Raw genomic sequence first — 20,385 nt, 5'->3', positions numbered from 1 at the left:
GGCATTTTCAATTGGCGTCAGTTAGCACAGAAGAGAAATGACTGGCGTGCTGTTTTGGACTCGGCCAAAATCGCTTAGGCGGTTACAGCGCCAATTAAGAAGAAGAAGAAGAATCCAGAGAATAAAGTTATCGTCAAAACTTACTTGATTTGGTCGATTTTTTTTAGTCGAATCGACTAACGGGGTTCCAGGGTTAAAATGTATGGAAAACTATGAGGGCTTTGAGCGACCTCTAAATATTTTTTGATTGCAAAATAAAAAGATAGGGGTATATTTCTTCGGCTTAGAACAATCCAAGGGGGTGGGATCATAAAAATTTCGACTTAACTTTTCGATATGCATTTTTGGACCACCCTACTGTACATACATATAATCGACCTCGTACACGTCAAATGCAATACGTGGTATGTACATTGTACACATGTGTAAGGCAGTCCGGAAATTTTACAAAATATTTAAATGGATTTCTAACTGAATTTTCCAAAGATTAGCTTCTACTATAATTATTCACCATTAAGTATGGGGATTAGACAACAATTGAGACGGGGTAACAAAAATTAATTTTTTTCTGTGCTACCTCATACGTAGATTTGACGGGTACGAGGTATTGCGTACCAAGCGAGGATAAGTACATACATATACAGGCAACATACTTTTGTGTCGATTCGAAAAATTTGATACAATCAAGCAATTGTACCTCACTCGAATCATCGCAACGAATCTCCTAGTGTAAGAGAATGTACGTAATGTTCGTTGGTAAATATGCATGCATGTGCATTAGACTGCGCCTTAGTTGTATGGATAAAATTTTTTGTTAATCTAAAAGCAATACTCCCCCTAGAAATTTTCCTTTGGCCATAAAAACGTGCCCTGCGAAAAAATTTTAAAGTCGGATAACGGAAAGACGTGCCTCAAAGGCCCTGCGGCTCCGAATGCTATACGATCTTATATCTTTAATACTAAAGGATGGAATTAATGATGTTTTCGTCTTTACCAAAAAATGTCATAAATGCCCACTCTTACAGAATATAATTTCCTCATGACTTAGAAAATTTCGATTTTATTAATTTGAGCAAGAAATTCCTCCAGGAAGGAGTTGAATTGTTCTTGGCACCCATTTGGATGTTTTCGAGAATCTTCGTATTTTACTTTAAGATATATTTTCAGAGCTTTTGGATTTTTTGGGAAGTGTTCGTAATTTATGCTTCGAGATATTTCGGAATTAAATCTTATTATGCTAAATATTTCTGCCTTGTAAAAAAAAGCATAAATATTAGCGGTCTTTGATTTGTATACGATGAAAATCGTCTCTTTTATGTGAAAGAACCCTGCTTCACAAACGGTAATATATACATACGGGGGATATTTTATAGCAGACTTTTGCGATTTTCAGAAGAATTTCTAATGTTCTCTCATACGTATGTACTTTGTATGTATGTACTTTGATACGTATACATGCATCCTAAACGTATGTGCACTTATATATATTTACGTATGTAAGCACATATGTATGTATGTACTTACATAAGCAACTGAAACACGCGACCAGCAAGAAATGCGTGTATGCATATACACATGAATATTTACATTTGGATATGTGTGTTCTATGTATACGTTGCTAGTCAGCGCAGTCTAAAGTTGCACAAACATTTCTGAGTATGTGCGTGAAAGTACACACCTCCTTCAGCTTAGTTGGTATTCAGATTGCGTTGCGTGTTTTGAATGTCCTGTTCGCCGTTATGAATTATTCAAAAATTCCTAGTGAACGCAGCAAAGTGGCAACACTCAAACAGAAGCGGCAACAGCAGCACCAGCAACATGCTTGGGTGTTCATACCAACAAATGCTAAAATAGCAACAGCAGTAACCCCCAGCTGCGACAAAGGGAAGTTGCACGCCAAGGACGAACAACGCGACGCATATCAAAAAGCTTGTAGTACTAGGTATGTAGGTACAAAAGTTGGCTGGTTGCTTGGTTAAAAGAGAATGTCCGCTTCAATTCCTACCACCGCTGGGGTTACTTTTGCTGCCCGATTGTAGTTGCCAAAACGCAACGTACATACAAATGTGCTGCGAATTGCTGTCTTCATACTAATATATGTACGAGGATGTATGTATGTATGTACATATGGAGCGAGCATACATATCTGCAGTGCAGTATATATGTTAAAATACACAATCGTGTTTGTATGCGAGCGAGTTAAAACGTCAGCAACGACGTTATCCTTTGACATAGCAGCAACAACAACGATGACGAAGGCACCGGCAACAAAAACAGTGCCACAACTAAGCTAAGGTTGAATTGCTCCAGCAGTGGCGCAACGCATAACAAACAAACTAGCGCGGAATTTTGCGGACGAGCTCGTTGCGCCGCCATGTTCTGACTGACTTCGACGCCATTGCTACAGTTGGCGTTGCGAAAGTGAAAGTCAAGGTTAATCCGTCTGCAAAAATTCAATATTTTGTACATTAAACTTTACACTAGCTCCATACAGATACACTCGGAGTGAAAACGGTGGTGTTGTTGCATGTGGGGAATCACATTCTCTTCACTTCCTAGCAAAAGTTATGTAGGCAACAGTGCAAGGAATGTGTGTATGTATGTAGGTATGTATTTCCCTGGCCACCCTCTAGTTGATGTTTTGTGTGATAAATATGTGGCTAGTGAATATAGACAGTGGAAAATAATTAGTTTCATATGGAACCAAAACTATCTACCAGTAATAAAACATAATTAAAATGAGATATGCATATTTTAATGCTTTTTCTTAAGGCGGACAAGTTTTTATTTGCTCTCAAAACATTTTTGCCGGAGAGGGTGCTGACGTACGTTTCACCGTTCAGTTCGGCACATTTTATTTTGTTCTGAAGCAAACAGCTGATGATATTGTTGCCTCCATACGTTTTTGTGGGCAAATAATATATGCAATTCGCTGCAAACGCATATAAAGGAAAACGCGGCAACCTTAATCATCAAGTCTTTCGGACAGAAAATCAAAATCATTTTGATTCGAACAAAAATTGTTAAGCACATTTTTGTCGCGCTCTCAGTGAGACAGAGTGGGAAAGGAAGGCGTAAAATTACTAACAAAAAGATTCCGGACATCAAATAAAAAATGTGGCTTCTGAAAAGAACAAAGAAAACCATTTGTTTCATTGTGTTCCAAGAGATAATCATCCTCCACGTAAATCTTGTTTTTATAGTTAAACTACTATTTTAAAATTTTTGACAGTAAAATCTTTAAAATTTCATAAAAAGTACATACTATATCTTCCCAAACTCATAGCGCTATCAATCAACTATTAGCGAAATTCTATAAAAAGCTTTGTTCAGGCAACGTGGTCTTAGTACCAATCCGAGCAAAACTGAACTGGCGCTCTTTAGAAAGAAAAAAGAGAATTCATTATCCCTTCTCTCAACAGAGCTATTACCCCCAGAGGCGAATTGTCTGTTCGCTGTATTAGACACAAAACAGAGATTGAAGGCAAATGTCTTGAAAAGCACCCATACAGCTACAAAGTATATTATGCAGGAAAAGTAGTCTTCACACACGGGACTTAAGCAAAAGCTTGTCCTGTGGATGTCCTACGTAGGCTATTATAAGACCAATATCTAGTAACCTACAGTTGGCTACTAATCCGATTTTGGCTACATCTCCCTTGACAGATATGTCTGAGACAGGCTATGCTTTGAATTTTTTTCTCATGTTCATTCATGTGTATGTGTTCTGGAGTTCATGAGCATCTATGTATGATCTTCACTGATTGTACAATGATTGAGACCTCAGTCGAAAAGTCGCTGCAGTGAAACGATAACTTAGAAGGTAGGTTCAGAGGAGTGTCTGGCGAGAAAATACCTCCTACCCAACCGTCTAATTTGGAGCTGGATGTATAGATAGTGAACTTTCGGGAATGTGCACAATATTCTGGATTTTCTTCCCGAGGCTGAAGCTCCCTTAGAACCCATGACTTGCGCAGTTGCCTGCCTATAGAGCATTTGTGTCTTTGCGTCTGCGATTAAATGGAATTTTGAAAATTTTCGGTATTCACGTGACTCGTTGGATAGTTTAAGGCAACCATTATATAACTCAAGTCAAATAGAGTTCACTGGTGGGTTCCCTAAGAAGTGTGTTATTGAAGCGTCGACCTTCAAGTGTTTGCTTTCACCTTCATAGACTGCAGCTGCCGTTCGGTATTCACTCAGTCTACTCAAACATCATGCTTTTGCATTACACTACAGGCTTTCTAACCTCATTCAGCGTACACAACAGCAACAATTGGCTTCTTGCACGTTTTCACATTGCAACTTAATTTCATTGCTTGCAATTTTTAAGATTGTCAAACGCGCAGCTGAAGTACGCAACTGTATGCACTCACACGGCTGCGGCCTGCATCAGCCCACGAGGCTACAATTACGATTGACATACAATGGTTAAATTGAATTTGAGCTGTCAAGCACAGAATACGCTCTTATCGACTGTTGCTCGAAATGTGGCCGCCACTGCGGATTGCAATCGTAAACTGTAAAGGGCAACGCAAGTTGAACTCGGTCAATTGAGAGACGCAACAAAGTCGTACTATGAGCAGCGAAACTAGGTTAGTGGAGAGATGGCGATGATGCAGTGACAACGCTAAATAATGCAATGATACGTAGAGATGGCGGGATTAGAATTGAAGATATCAGAATAACAACAATAATTGCATTTCGTGCAACAGATCGTTCACCGAGCGCAGCAATTTTGCCTTCACTGAAGAACGAAGCCACAAACTCGCTTTGCTGCTGCCCAGCTGATCGCGACATTTATAATTGAAAGATGATTCGGACGAACGGTGACCGGCTGTTGCGTGCGCGCGCCTCCTTTACCTTCGTCGCCGATTATCAAATTGCAGCATCATTACAGATATCTTCGAAATTTCTTTTTAAATTCCATCAACGAGACAACAGAACGATGCCAGAACGCGTGCACGAATTGCGTGAGCGGTTTCGAAAAAGCAGGTCAAATCATTGCGCTGCGGACGGTGGAATGCGTGTGCACGTGTTCGTCATTAACATGCGCAATAATCCGGTGGCGCTGGCACTAAATTGAGTGACTGTGACAGAATGTCACAGTGCAAGCCGATGACTGGACTGACGGCTGGCCGACTGACAATCACTATTTTATGATTGTTGCATTAATTGATTAAATGCCGTTGCAATTGCAACTCTCATTGCTACTACATTCAATTTGAAGTTTTGTTTTTCTTATTTTCCTTGGTTTATTGTTTGTCTACAAAGCATTGCAGTTGCAGCTACGCATGTATGTATGTATTTATGTGCTTTGCCGCGATCTGCAGCGTTGAGTTGCCGATTGACCGCAGATGTGCCGCAAAATGTGATGTGAATTCGCAAAATATAATTAAATACTGCCAGTTGTTAAAAAAGTTGATAATAAAATGCAATTAGAAATGCTTTTAAACTAAGTACATTTGCAACAAATTGCCGCTCTGCTTATAAATTATTAGATACTGGCTCTGGCATCTGTCTCTTTGTAGGCACACATTTCGCTCACCTCTACCAGCATAGGTCTTTCCAAAGTCTTCGCAATAGATATTTTTAATAATCGAACACAAACAAGTGAATTAAATTAATATTGCTATGGTGTGCCCAAAGCGACTCGTGAACCGCGGAATGTAAGAAGGCAAGCAATTTGTTGAGATAGCAATCTCAGAAAGCCCATGAATGAGTTATTAGGTGTGTTTATGAATCCAGCTTCGTATAGCCGTAACTGATTTGTCAATCACTACATAGTCGATATTGATCTTAAAGAATATACATAGTTATGTATGTCGTAAACTCCAAGCGGTTAAGAGCAGGAGCACTCATTGTTGTAACTGGTTTATAAAACGTTCCTTAAATATTTTTTTTTAAATGACAACCCTAGTAAAAATATTTCTGCCTTATGGCCATGTCTGAGGCAAAAAGTCAAATAAAAAAACTGCACTTAGTAGCTTCTAGAGTTTCTGAAAAGGAAAACATTTCTGCAAAATTACGTCGAAAAAACATTTTTTTTTTCAAAACATGGAAAAACTTTAATATTTTCAATAGTTCTAGAGCTCCTGAAAAGAACAAATAAAATTCAGTAAAATTACGCCAAATTTTATTTTTTTTTTAAGTAGAAAAAATTTAATTTAAAAAAAAAAATATTAAAATTGTTCTGAGTAGCTTTTCAATATTCTAGAGATCCTGAAATTTTTTTTTTCCTAAAAATTCGAAATATTTTCATTTTTGAAGAAAAATTAAAATTAAAGCTATTCTCAGTAGCATTTCAATAGTACTGGAGTTCCTGAAAAAGAAAAAAAGTTCTGCAAAATTACGCAGAAAAAAGCATTTTTTCGAAAAAGTCGGAAAAGTTTAATTTAAAAAAAAATTCATTAAATCGTCGTAAGTTCGTCGGAATATTTTTTTTTTTTATGTATGTTACCGCATAACTTTGGACCATGTAAACCGATAATTTTTTATGCATCGGAAAGGTAGTGTCTCCGAGGTGGTCCAATACTAATCTGGTGTAGATCCGATCATTGGATCATGAAATATATATATATATACATATGTATATATATATGAGAATTGAAGCCGGTTTTGTTTTTTGCTTAAAAATTATTTGTTATTTTTTAGTTTTTTATTTGTCTTTTTGCCACAAGTCGTATGCTGCGTGAATGTGGCAAACAAAATTTAAATTTCAAAAGGAGAAGGCGTGCTTGGACAAACAAGTTTAAAAAACCAAACAATTTAAGAACAAATTTATTTGTAAGGTTCACATACAGGGGTAACTGTACCGACCGGTCCGGTTCACACAGGAACCAAAAACGGGACTGAAACTCGATTCCAAAAGGTCAGAAAAACCAAAACTCAATTCCAAAAGACCCGAAAACACGGTTCCAGAAGTGCCGAAACTCGACTCCAAAATACCCGAAAAACTGTTAGGGAAAACCGAAAAATGCTCTCAGATAATCCAAAAGAATAAGTCCGAAGAACGAAAACACCATTTTAGAAGAACCGAAAATCGGTCCCGAAGCGTACGCTATGAATGTATTATAGACTTCTGAGCTGACTTACCAAATTTTATGCGGTTCAAGGCACCATAACATATAGCCGCCATATAACCGATCTGGCCGACTTACATTAACTTCGTTGCTTTTGTTGCTATAGATTTGAAATTCGGTTTGTGTACGAATTATGGAGTTTTGAGTTGACCCACAGCATTTTGTTTATTTCTGGTTTTCGTCTTTATTTTTGAAGCGTTCAAATCGCTGTTATCTGCGATTTGAATTCGCCAAAAGAGCAGCGACAATATCAAAAGTTATGTTTTGAAATGGAAACTTTCCTTGTATATAATTGAACCTTTAACGAGCAAAACGCGTACTGCGACGTGCTTCACTGCGCCTTAAAAGTATCTTTGTGTTGTTACTCCAAAACTCTTATAGCGTCATTCGTAAAAAATAAAATAGATTCTAATTTACATTTTCGATTTATGAAGCATTCTTTATTATTCTTATAAATGTGGGTGTTAGTTAATTTATTTTCGAAGGTATTTAGAAGGTAGATAAAGTATCGACTTTTTGGTGGAAATCTAATTTATAATCTTATAGCTTGAGTCTACATAACGCGCACTTTCTTCAGATGTGTACTAATATAATATTTACCTTATCAATTTAACTGAATTAAATTTTTCAAATATATGGCAACCCGCTTCAAAAATATGTTCGACAGCAAACTTTCTTCAACGTCATTAGTTTAACAACAGTATTGTAATATTTAATTTATTTTACCAATTTAAATGAATACAATTTTTCAAACAGGTGGCCGCCCCCCTCAAAAATATTTTCGGCAGTAAACTTTCCTAAACCTCTTTAGTTATCCATATCCATATTGTAATTTTTTTGTCTTATTATTATCTAAATTAAATAAAAATATTCAAACACAAAATTTTTTCGACTTCCCTCTTTTTGACAGCCATATTCAGGGGCGTCGAAACGCCCTGTGCCCAGGTGGGTAGTTCTGCTGGTGGCAAGAGTATACAGGTACAAAAAATAGGTTGCCGATGTAATTGAGAAGGTTAACAGATTTCGTTAGAAAACCTTATTGTTTCGTGTATAATACATTTATTTTTCATACATACTATATACATATGTATATATTTCATGGAAATTATCATTTTATCAGATTTTGAAAAAAATAAAAAATATCCATTCGTTTTGGTTTTCATGAAATGAAGTCGTTCCTGAGTTCATGGATAAGAATTCAATATTGGTACAGAGAAAATTTTAGTGAAAATCTACAGGAAAAGGAAACAAAAAAAAATTTGGGGGGAGGGGACGAGGTTTAGAGGGGGTCTTTTTGATTCACTCCACCCCGCGCACTCTTAAATTTTTTAAGTAACTTGTTGTTAAAGTTGCGAAATTCTCTAAATATGTTGATGCAAATTTCATCGATTTCATTATCCAAAATAGGTAAATGTGACTTAATTGTAAACACTTTCACTGCACATCACCATTTTCTTTTAAGTAATAGGCTATTTTTGTTAATTTAACCACGATAAAAGATTTAAAGAAGTAGTACATATGCAAGGGTTGCAATTTAACAACGAGGTTGGTGCTGCCAGATGATTAAATAATGTCAAAAGTAATATCTCAGAATTTTTTACTTAGCTTTTTAGGTTTTCTATTATATTGGTTTTTATTACAAAATAACATAGCGCCCCTGGCGAAAACTTGTAAAAAAAATCGCGCGAAGAAGAGGGGCTGAACACCTTTTGCAGAGAACACATTTCTGCGTAGGTGGTCTATGGCCGCGCTTAGGGATTATAACCCTCACTAAGTACAATTCTCCTTTCTGTGTTGCCGAAGAAGAAGGGCTGAACACCTTTCACATAGTGCTCACTATTTAACATATTTTAAAAAACACATTATACTCATTTATTCCCTAACATTATCGAGATAATTGCGAAGCAAAAGTAGATTGCTGAACATCCCTTCATTTTAGTGTATTTAATTTTCGAACATCTGGTAGCACCTTTCTGTTTACTATTACAACCATTTTGATTCGTTTGCTTGTTTACTTTGTTGAACAAAAGTAGTGAAATTATTAAATGCGTTTTATGTTAAAAATAAAATAAAATACATTTAATGTATACAAAATACACATACACATTGCAAAAATCGTATATCTATGAAAATATAAGTGATAGCTTCATTTTTTATATGAACATTTGCTAGTGGAAGTGCAAACAATGTAAACAACAAATTGTTTAAATACTAGTATTAACAAAGTGAAAATAGTGAGAATTTATGTAACGATATCGTTTCTTAGCATCCTCGTAAAGTTTCATGAAAAAATTCGCGATAGTTTTGCTAAAACACACACTTGTCGATGCACATTAAAGTCAACCCTTGCTACATGGTTGAGCCGTTTTTGGTGCATTGTCGGGCGCAAATAATTTTTCACCATACGCAAAACAGAAAAGCTCCTCTCGTTAGAGCATGATGACCCTGGAATTGTAACAAGTAATCTAATGAAGCGTACATATTCAGAAACAAGCCCCACACACAAATCGTTATCACGCAAAAATTGCACAACATCTTTCACAGAAAATAGATTTTGCTCTGTGCGCCATATCATTATCACTATTGAGTCTGCATTCGTCAAAATCAAAATTATAAAACGTGACATTTTCTTCAAATTTACTGTCTCACCAAGAAATAACTTTTCTTAACTTTTATAACAAGTTGCCGATTTAGTATCAAATCTACTGGTCAGGGAGCAAATAACTTGGTCAAAAATTTTATAATACATCTTCCGAAAATACTCTTCAGTTGTGGTAAATACAGGATTTTCGATTGGTCTTATTTTTCTTCTAAGTAAATTTTAAACACAAATATCAATATATTCGCAAACCCGTGGGACAAATATAGTAAAATTGCGTTTTTAATTTTCACTATGTCGTCAGTAATTCAAAAATTATTTCAAAAATTTAGAGAAATGCGTTTAGAGGAGAAGTATGGGTATCAAATTAAAGACTAACTCCTATAGAATTTAAACAGTTTCAAGTTTTTGGAGCAGAGGGACTGGCAAGTAATTAAAATGTCCTTTTAAACTTTTATCCTTGACATTTCGTAATATTAGTTTTTGAAAAAATTATATGTTAAGGACTCGATACCATCCTCGAATTTCGTCCTTCTAACTTTATCAACTTAAAAAATCACCTATTCGTCCTTGTGAATCCAAAAAATTTTAATTTTTTTTAATTAAAAAAAAATTCCTCTTGCATTTGGTACGCATTATTTTATTTTACATTCCATTGAATTTCTTAAATAATTTTTGGAATTAATCATATTTTTGAAATTACAAAGTCCTTTAAAATAAATCCTGATGTCAGAGAGAAAAAATAAAAACGCCACTTTAAATAAAATGTACGTTTCAAACCAATTTATTTATTATTTATTTTATGGTAGAAGAGATACGACGGTAATCATTATGAGTAAAATAATTTAAATAAGCATTTAATCATTACTTCATGATTTTTGTATTTTTCGCTCAAATTTAATAATTATTATAGATTTTTATTTTTTCGCTCAACGGAAATGATTTTTATTTGATTTTTATTTTTTCGATCACAATTTACTATTACTATTTTTAATGTTTATTAATTAAACTCGAAAAATAAAAATCATTGTAAATTACAGTAGGGCGTACGAACACAAATACGTGAGTATAGTTAAAACTGTTTTACGACGATTACAACTTGTTGATTTTTTTGGTTAAAATTAAAAAAATAATGATTATTTTCCGTCCCTGGTTTTTTTTTCGATTTAAGTTGTTGAAAAGTAATGAATATCTAAATCCCGGGACTAATCCCGGGATCTCGGGATTGTGATAACGACGTCCCGAAAATCCCGGGATCGTAAAAAGCTAAAAAATTAACATCCCTAGTATATGTATATCGACAGACAGACACAATTTTTATAAATTGCTGATTTGGCTTCTGTTGTTATAATATGGACCTCCCATATTAACTTTTCTTTAATATCTATAATCTACAGACATCGGCGTATTACAATTTCCTTTTTTTATGTACAGTATATATAGATATAGGGAATGAATGGTATTTTTTTTTGTTTCACCTTATAACAAAAATATAAAAGGGTATGGAACTTTCGTAAAAGCTTTTTAAAATCTTTAGTTTAGCCATTTCGATAGGACCCATTTCCGTCGCTACTTTTTTGAGAATAGGAATAATGAAAAATATTTCTTATAATTTTTCCTGAGTGTATAAAATTCGGTTTTGCTATAACTTAAACCTCCTTATTTGCTTTAAATACTTACGGCGTCAATTCAATTTTCTTTCAGATACACCCTTTATCTGCCATTTTCTGGTGCTGCTGTTTTTGTTGTTGTTATGACTAGAATTTGAATGATAGTTACAAAATGTGTGTGGCGCTGGGAACGGCGACGAGGTCAATTGAATGAAACAACTTTGAACTTGTTGATTTTATTACAAATTAACAGAATGAAACGGTCCAACAAGAGGCGCTCACTAGGGAAAGCAACAATAATAAACAAAATAAACATCGCACGATGACAACAGAGGCGCTACAATATCGCAAGTAATTTAAAAAACATTAAAAATACTACTTTGCTACTTTAGAGCAACTTCGGGTTGGCTCAAGCGCGTTGAACGTTTAACACGCTTCTCGTCGTCTGGCAACGCTTGAAGCGTTATGTTTATTACACGTGTTGTGGCGCTTGTTTTTAAAATCGATTGGTTGGCGAGTTGTTGGAGTTCGCCGCAGATTTTCCGAACTGTGATTTGATGGATTTAAAATTTTTGTTGTATTCATTGGGGATTTCCCGGCAATTTATTTACATGATTTATGTTGCTTCGCTCTGTCGATCGTGGTTTGTAATTGTAGTTATTGTGGTTGCTGCCAGCAGCAATACTGTGCGTGCTACTGTTGCAGAAGCTTCAGAGCTGCCGCTCTATTACCTGCTGCCGCCACATAGCAATAAAGCATTGTCAAAAATACTTTCTTTAAATTATAAAGGGCATCGCCACATAAATACAGTGGCGAAAATATAAATAGGTACGACCCATTTTTGCTTTATTTGGCTACTTCACTTTCATTTACATGTACATATATTATTTCTTTAAGAAAATGTCGCTTATAATCTAACCAAAACCACGTATGTAAAAATTTCAAACTTTATACAAAAATTAGCAAAATTCAATAAGTTTAATTTTTCAATTTTATTGTAACTAGGTGTAAATTTTAAGTAGTTATCACTTACTGCTGATTTTTGTTAATGTTTTTTATGTTTTTCATTTTCTTCATAAAAAACAATTATCGAACATACTTTGTATGGAAGAAAATGCGTCAACAAAAAATTTATATAAATCAAAGGCTAGCTACTTCAAACTTGCACTTTATTATATTAAAATTTAAGAAGATACAAAACTGCATGCTCAAAAAATTCTAAAAAGTCTGATTAAAAAGTTTCAAATTTCGATGAAAATTTATTAAAATTCGTCGAATCTTTGTAAATGTTCTACAAAGTTTGAAATTTTGATTTACAAGGTTCTGTTTACAAGGTAAGCTTTATTTTCATAAAAAATAATAAAGTAATAAAGAAAAATAGTTAAAAATTTCTAAAATTTCTGCTCCTATTTACATTCTCTCCACCATACATACACACAGACGTTCAGAGATACTCTATGTACATACATACTTAAGCTGCTAAAGGCTGCCAACCGGCCGTCCTCCCTGATGTTGGCTGTCAGCCCGCCGACTCGTACCCGCTTAATGGGTGTTTGACTGTGTTTTCGTTCAGTGATTGATATTTTGCTGCTGGAGATCATAATAATTACGAAGACGATGTGAACGCACAGGTGGTGGAAGTCATGATGATTAAGGGCTTAAATATAATGGGCTTACAGCAATCGGGAAATCGACCTTCAAGATAAGCATTTTATAATAGTAATTTAAAAAAAAGTGGGACTTATACTTTCGAACTTGGACCTCTATCTAAAAACTTTTTCAATTAAATTACCTTACAAAGGTACAAACATACTGTAATTATCTCTCGTATTTTTATTTATGAATATAGTAGCAGATCGATAATCCGGACAACTAGGACGCAATAAAGTAGCATACCAGAAGATATACAGAATTGACACCATCTACATTTTTAATTTACCTAATAAAAATTATGAACTTAACAGAAAAATATGGTTTGAAAAGTGAGAGCGGGACCTTGCGACGTCTACTAAAGCTGCTTTGTAAAGGAGCACAAATTCGCTGTCGGTTTTGTGATGTGAGTGATCCTCTCTCCATGAAAACTTTCGTCAATCTCGCTGAAGAAGAACGACGCGGTCAAGGGCCATGGTACAAAAATCACGCTAGATGATTTCATTGCGTGGGTGATAAGAAACTCAGCCTTCAAGACAAAATGTCCTCTTTGCTTCAGCTTAAGAATAGTCAGTAAGCTAATTGCTTTTCATTGCTCTGAAGATCAAACATTGATCAACATGGTCAAAAAGCTGCAACCAGAAAAAACGGCCAATTTATTCAGTAAGCACTCTTAAGCAAGCCGACATAAGCGTGCAGTGGAACCACATTTCCCACTCATTAGCGCCACCCAAGAGGCTTCAAAACCAGGGTGAACTCTTGTAAGAACAACAACCTAGTGACCGATATCCAGAACTATTTAAATTGTGAAAGGAAAACTTTTCTACTCTGAAAGTAGTGGAGAAGACGAACCTGAACCCCCAGTCGTTGATGATGAAGCCGATGTCCCACCGTCTCACTATGGCGAACCACGAATAGTAATTACGCGTTTGAAAAATACGAAAGCTAGAAAGACTGAAGCCCCCCGGTTAACGAAATGGATGGGCCTTATCAGTGTGGCTTTGGTCCTGGAAAATCCGCCATAGACCAGGTACCTATTCACCATAAACAAAATATCGGAAAACAGTCGGGAAAATAGGATCGACACACACTATCTATTTATTTGTCGACTTCAAATCCGCTTTCGATAGCAGGAAAATAAGCACGGTTGCCACTTTGCTACATTTGTACCAAATATGGGCCTTTTTTCTACGTTTGGGCCTTTTGGCCTGTTTTGTTTGTTTTGGACCTTTTGGAAGCAACTAAGCAACTATGGCTTTCCGTTCGTTTGACGTTGCTGAGAGCTATCGCTGCAGCTGTTCTGTTAATTGTTATCGCTATACTGCAGTGGAATTCTGACAATTAATTTCTAGAAAATTTTGGAGTATGCAGTTTTATAGCCCGTTTAATTTTAGTAAAATGTGCAAGTTTCAAGTCGCTTAAACTTACCGTTGATTTTTTAGAATTTTTTTTGTGGAGGGTGTTGCGCGTTTTCTTCTATATAACTCATAACCGAAATCTATTTTTATATCGAAGAAAACGCGCAACACCTTACATGTACCCCATATTCAAAATCTATTTTTATATGGAAGAAATTGCGCAACACCCTCCACAAAAAAAAACAAATTCTAAAAAATCAACGGTAATTTTTAGCGTCTTGAAACTTGCACTTTTTGATAAATTTTCTTTTTTAATTTTTATGCGGTTTATATAAAGTATGAAGCTTTGATATATCGAGCCCTAACCGCCAAAATAACGTAAGCGACATTTTTTTCAAAATTTTTTTTTTGATGCAGAAATGCATCTAGATGCTCTAGGAATATTTCTGCATCAAAAAGAAAATTGTGAAAAAAATTTCGCTTACGTTATTTTGGCGGTTAGGGCTCGATATATGGATTATATTATAGAATGAACTATATTTTCATAAATAACACAAGTTTATAAAAAAAGTTTCTGCATATTGAACCAAACCTCTATATCGACGCGCTGAATGCGAAGGTCATTTCAAAGTCAAGTTCAGAAGAATTGTATTTCAGGTTTTTAAACGACCTCGAACCTGGCGTGATGGAGACTAAAAATAAAAACAAAAACAAAGACGCGTAAAGATAAAGGCAAAAATGATGTCCAAGGTAAATTTAAACACTTTACTTATACATATAAGGGGTAAGGGGAAGAGGTAGATGAAGAAAATGATAAACATAAAAGTAAAGACAAAGAGGGGGATGAAGATACCGATAAAAGTAAAGATGAAGATAGGGGAAGAAAAATTAAAATAGGGGTAATTAAAGAGGAAAGGATATAGAGAGAGACTCAATCTGGGAACTATCTTGGGATTTTAGAGATTTTCGGTATTATCGGGACTTATCGATAAAATAATCGATGTTTTTATCGGCTTTGTTATCGATATTTCTATCGATTTTTATCGAAATTTTGCCGACATTGTTATCAATTTTGCTATCGATATTTTCGGAATTTGTTATCGATAATTTTGTTGATTTTGTTATCGATATTTATCGATTTTGTTATCAATATTTATCGATTTTATTATCAATTTTCTTATTGATTTTGTTTTCGATTTTGTTATCGATTTTGTTTTCGACATTTATCGATTTTGTTATCGATATTTATCGATTTTGTTATCGATATTTATCGATTTTGTTATCGATATTTATCGATTTTGTTATAGATTTTGTTATCGATATTTATCGATATTGCTATCGATATTTATCGATTTTGTTATCGATATTCATCGATTCTGTAATCGATATTTTTCGATCTCGTTATCAATATTTATCGATTTTGTTATCGATTTTGTTCTCGATATTTATCGATTATGTTATGGAAATTTTTATCGATTTTGTTATCGATATTTTTATCGATATTTTGTTATCGATAGTTTATAGATATATATAGCGGGTTTGTTATCGATATTTTTATCGTTTTTGTCGTCGATATTTTTGTCGATTTTGTTAGCGATATTTATCGATTTTGTTATCGATATTAATCGATTTTGTTATCGATATTTATTTATCTATTTTGTTATCGATATTTATCGTTTTTGTTATCGACATATATCGATTTTTTCATTAGAATAACACAATGTAATTAGAAAAAAGAAAAAATATAACCTTAAGCAAAAGCAGATGTATTTATGTATTAGAGATGGGCACGGGACTAAATATTTAATCCCGACCCCGCCCATCCCGAAATTCGATTTTTAAGTCCCGAACCCGCCCATCCCGCTACACACGGACAACAAATTGAAACGGGCGGTTGAGATTTCAACGTGTGTGGCGAGGTTTACAAACCGATCGAAGGTTCACAAAAATGTTCATGTCTTTCATATTATTTTAAATAATAATGAAAGATCTGTCATCTTCCTATAATTTTTTTTCTTTTTCGCCTCAATAAAACATTAAAGGTGCATATTTCAAACATCGTTTTTAAGGAAGATTTTGTGAATTTTCGGGGGTTGCGGTTTTATCGGGAGTGTCGGGAAAGGATTTCGGTCCCGTCCCGCCCGCCATATTTTTACAGATCTTCCCGATACCGCCCATCCCGGCCAATTTTAAATCAGTACCGTGGGTCCCGCGGGTCCCGCCATCCCGCGCCCATCTCTAGTATGTATTATGTGTATACATATGAATATTGTTTATGAGAAAAAATAGATATGTATGTAACGTAAGTTTCACTTCTCCAGTGTGGCCCAGGCGCACTTACTTTTTTTTCTTTATAAACCTGTGTAATTAATGAAACAAATTTTTCATTAAAATAAATGTGAATATTATATTAGAACAAGGTATACACTAGACCGTTCGTTAAAATTAAAATTTGGTTTGCCGGGCGGAAAAAGATATGTTTTGGTCTATACACTAACATTTAACACTGCCTGAACATGCACAAATGCAAACAAATATGTAGAGAAAATTTATTTTTTTTTAACGAATTGAAAATATTGCAATTTTTGTTAACGTTTAATATTATAAAAATATATATATATACGTATTTTTTATGGACGGCAAAAAATGGTACATTTTATTTTATTTTGGCCTTTTTACTTGGATATTGTGGTACACAAAATTTTGATGAAGTGGCAACCGTGAAAATAAGTTTCCTCTATGCCGCGATGTCTGAATTTGCTATCCCCGCGGATCTAATACGGCTGCGTTAAATGACGTTGAACAAAAGCATCAACTCCGTCAGAATTGGTAAGAACCTCTCCGATCCGTTGGATACCAAGCGAGGTTTCATAAAAGGTGAGTTCCTTTCGTGTTCTTTTTTAATCTGATGTTGGAGAAGATAATAAAAACCGCAGAGCTGAACCGCTCAGGCACAATTCTTTGCATAAAAAAATCTGATGTATCCACATTATTCGTAAAAACAAGGGCTACGTCTGTTCTGCCTTCTCGGAATTATATAGACAAGAAAAGCGGGTAGGTCCGGTGGTGAAGTAGGAGTAAACAAAATTTTTTGCTATCATTAACACTAGAGCTGTCAAACTATCGCCGATACTATCGATAGTATCGATAGTCTGATCACTTGAAATAACTATCGATAGTTTTAATACTATCGCCACTATCGTTTCATTGATAGCGTATTCTCTTTCATGGCTCAAAGAGAACAAAAATTGGCAGCATTATTTCATGAACGAACGAATAAAGATCACCCAGGACGGTGTGCGAGAAACAATAATTTTTTTTTGTGCAGTGCGTAATTTTTTCGCCGCCATGTGAATGAAACGGAATGAAACAATGTGTGTGAATGAAACAACCTATTAAAAAATGACGTTACCAACTATTATTTTATTTCTCAAATGCAATTACAAATACGCGGTTGCCGTGCTGGGTGATCTGTTTAGTGGTTCATGGCATTATTTCGAAAAGCGCAATTTTTTATTTTAAGCGTGGAAATAGCAGAGGTTATATTGCCGTCTTAGACCGATCAATGCAGTATAATTCAAAAGACTGTCAAATTGAGAAATTGCAGAAAGCTGTTGCATGAGCAGTGGCACCTTGCATGTAAAGTGTCTTTCGAAAGAATTTTTTTTTCCCCGAAAGGCGAATTGTAGGGAAAATTTCTGAAATCGCTGTTTACACGAATGAATTTCTAGCAATATTTCTCGATATTTAAATGCAACCGTGAACCGCTAAAATAAACAAATTTATAAAAGCAAGATAACGAAAAATAAATGGATTTAGAAAAACATTTGAAATGGGTCGATACTATCGATAGTCACCCTTAAGACTATCGTAAAACATCGATGGACTTGACTATCGATAGTTTGACAGCTCTAATTAACACCAATAATAATGTCAGCTTGGAAATCATATTTTGCGTAAAAGTGCTCCTTTGGAATGCTGTTGTATGCCCCAGAGGCATAGACAATGAAATCATCCGAAGAGGCGGCTCTTGGAAAGTTCGAGGCAGCGATTTAGCGTAAGATGTAAGGGCCTTTGCGCGTTGGTGAAGCCGAATACCATATACGATGGAACGATATTTCTATGAGCTTTTCAACGATGTGGACAAAATAGAGCGACTTCGCTGGCTGGGTCGCCGAATAGGCAGAAACGCTCCAGCTCTTAGCTTCACTGGGGTTTCCAATTACAGCGTCAAACAAGTATTGCTGGCTATGTTTTATCATTCACTAAAATATTTATTCATTATTAAAAAAACATTTAAAGTTAATGATGTAGTGAGACAATAGTGTTTGCTAATCGAAGGAGGCGTTCAAAACGATCTCAAAAACTAAAGGTATATACATTGAAACCGGGTCTAAAAAAATATTAGGAAATCGCGATTTGGCCATTTTTAGGACGTGGCTAGGGCGAAAATTCTCCTAAATTGTTAGAAAAACGCATCACTATTTAGTTGTCAGGTAGCGTATGGTTTAAGTCGCGAAATAGTTTTCGAACCATTTACATAAATAGCATACTTATAACTCATTTTCCCGCGGACGGTGTTAGTCAAATATCATACGAAAATCGAAATCAGTTTATTTTTTTTGTTGTTAATAAACCATAAAAATAGAAATACAATAATGAATATCGACATCGGTTACTACATACCTACTTATATGTATATATACATATGTATGTACATTAGGGCGAATCACTCTTAATACAAGAAAAATCAGCACTGTCTTTCCATCGATATTTGAAAATTTAATATGTCGCACCCTAAATCAAAAATAGTCAGACTAAAAAAATCCAAAATGTTCAGTAAAGTGGTCCAAAAATGTATGTAAAAAAATAAGGTCGGATTTTTAATGCAGCCACCCCCTAGGATTGTTATATACCGAAAAAAATATACCCACTTTTTTTTTATTTTGAAATAAAAAATTATTTAGGTAGTGCTCAAAGAGCTCAAAGTTTTCCATGTATTTTATATGGGGGAAAAACATTTTTTCGTAGAAATATTGTAGAATTCTTGAAAATCAATATTTTTCTATCGGAAAACTTTACTTGTCTTCAGGAGATTCCCAGTAATAATACCCAATTGTTTCTTTAACAATTTTTTTTATGGTAACTATATTTTATAGGTCCTCCAAAGCCCTTAGAAAATGCAATCGGGGCGACCAATTAAAAATCTTTAATCATAAAAAAATGGTTAAATAACCAATTGGATATTAATGCTGGAAGTCTTCTGAAGAGAACCACAGTTTTCCGGTCGAAAAATATGGATTTTCAAGAGTTTTATACCATTTCTACGACAAATTGTTTTTTCTCCATATAAAATACATGGAAACTTTCATTTCAAAATAAAAAAATCGCTTCTTTTGTAAAAAAAGGTTTAACATGCAAATAGATTTTGACAATTTAAAATTTTTGTTAAACGAAGTCAAAAATTTTGACTGAATTTTAGATTTTGATTTGACATTTTAGAGACCAAATAATTTGAAAATAAAAGCTGCTGTTCTACTGCTACTCTCTTCCACAAGAAGCACTGCCCGTTGAGAAACACTTCGCTGCTTCGTACACAAGCGCATGTGTGTGATAGTGTGAGTTTGCCCATCTCAGGTTTAAATATAATAAATTTTATGATTCGGGTGAAAAAACTGATTTTTTTGGCGAGGCGGCCTAATGTATAGGTATACATAGCTAGATACATATTGTGCCATTTGTAGTTGAATGAGATTTTGATGCGATATAATGACGCACGACGATCGCATGCGACGCTTTTTGCGTTTCCGCTCTCGGCCATGTTGCTGCTATACTTATTCTTGTTGTCGCATTTCATTGTACCTACCTACTACCAATTAGACAAGGTCGCAAATAAGTTATGGCACTGCCGTTGCTTAATTAAGTAAGCGGTCGCCGGTTTTAGTCAAATGAATACGAAAACAAACTTTGATATCATGAAATATATTTAGTATGTAAAGTACGCATGCGCATCGGTAAATATACACAAGTTTTTGCTTTAGCAGTCGGCGTCCCTGATCAGTTTGAAATACATATTTGTATTTTGT

This window comes from Rhagoletis pomonella, unplaced genomic scaffold (assembly GCF_013731165.1).
Source record: "Rhagoletis pomonella isolate Grant_MI unplaced genomic scaffold, Rhpom_1.0 Rhpom_scaffold_00010, whole genome shotgun sequence".
Taxonomy (NCBI): Eukaryota; Metazoa; Arthropoda; class Insecta; order Diptera; family Tephritidae; genus Rhagoletis; species Rhagoletis pomonella.
This window is presented reverse-complemented; position numbering follows the sequence as displayed.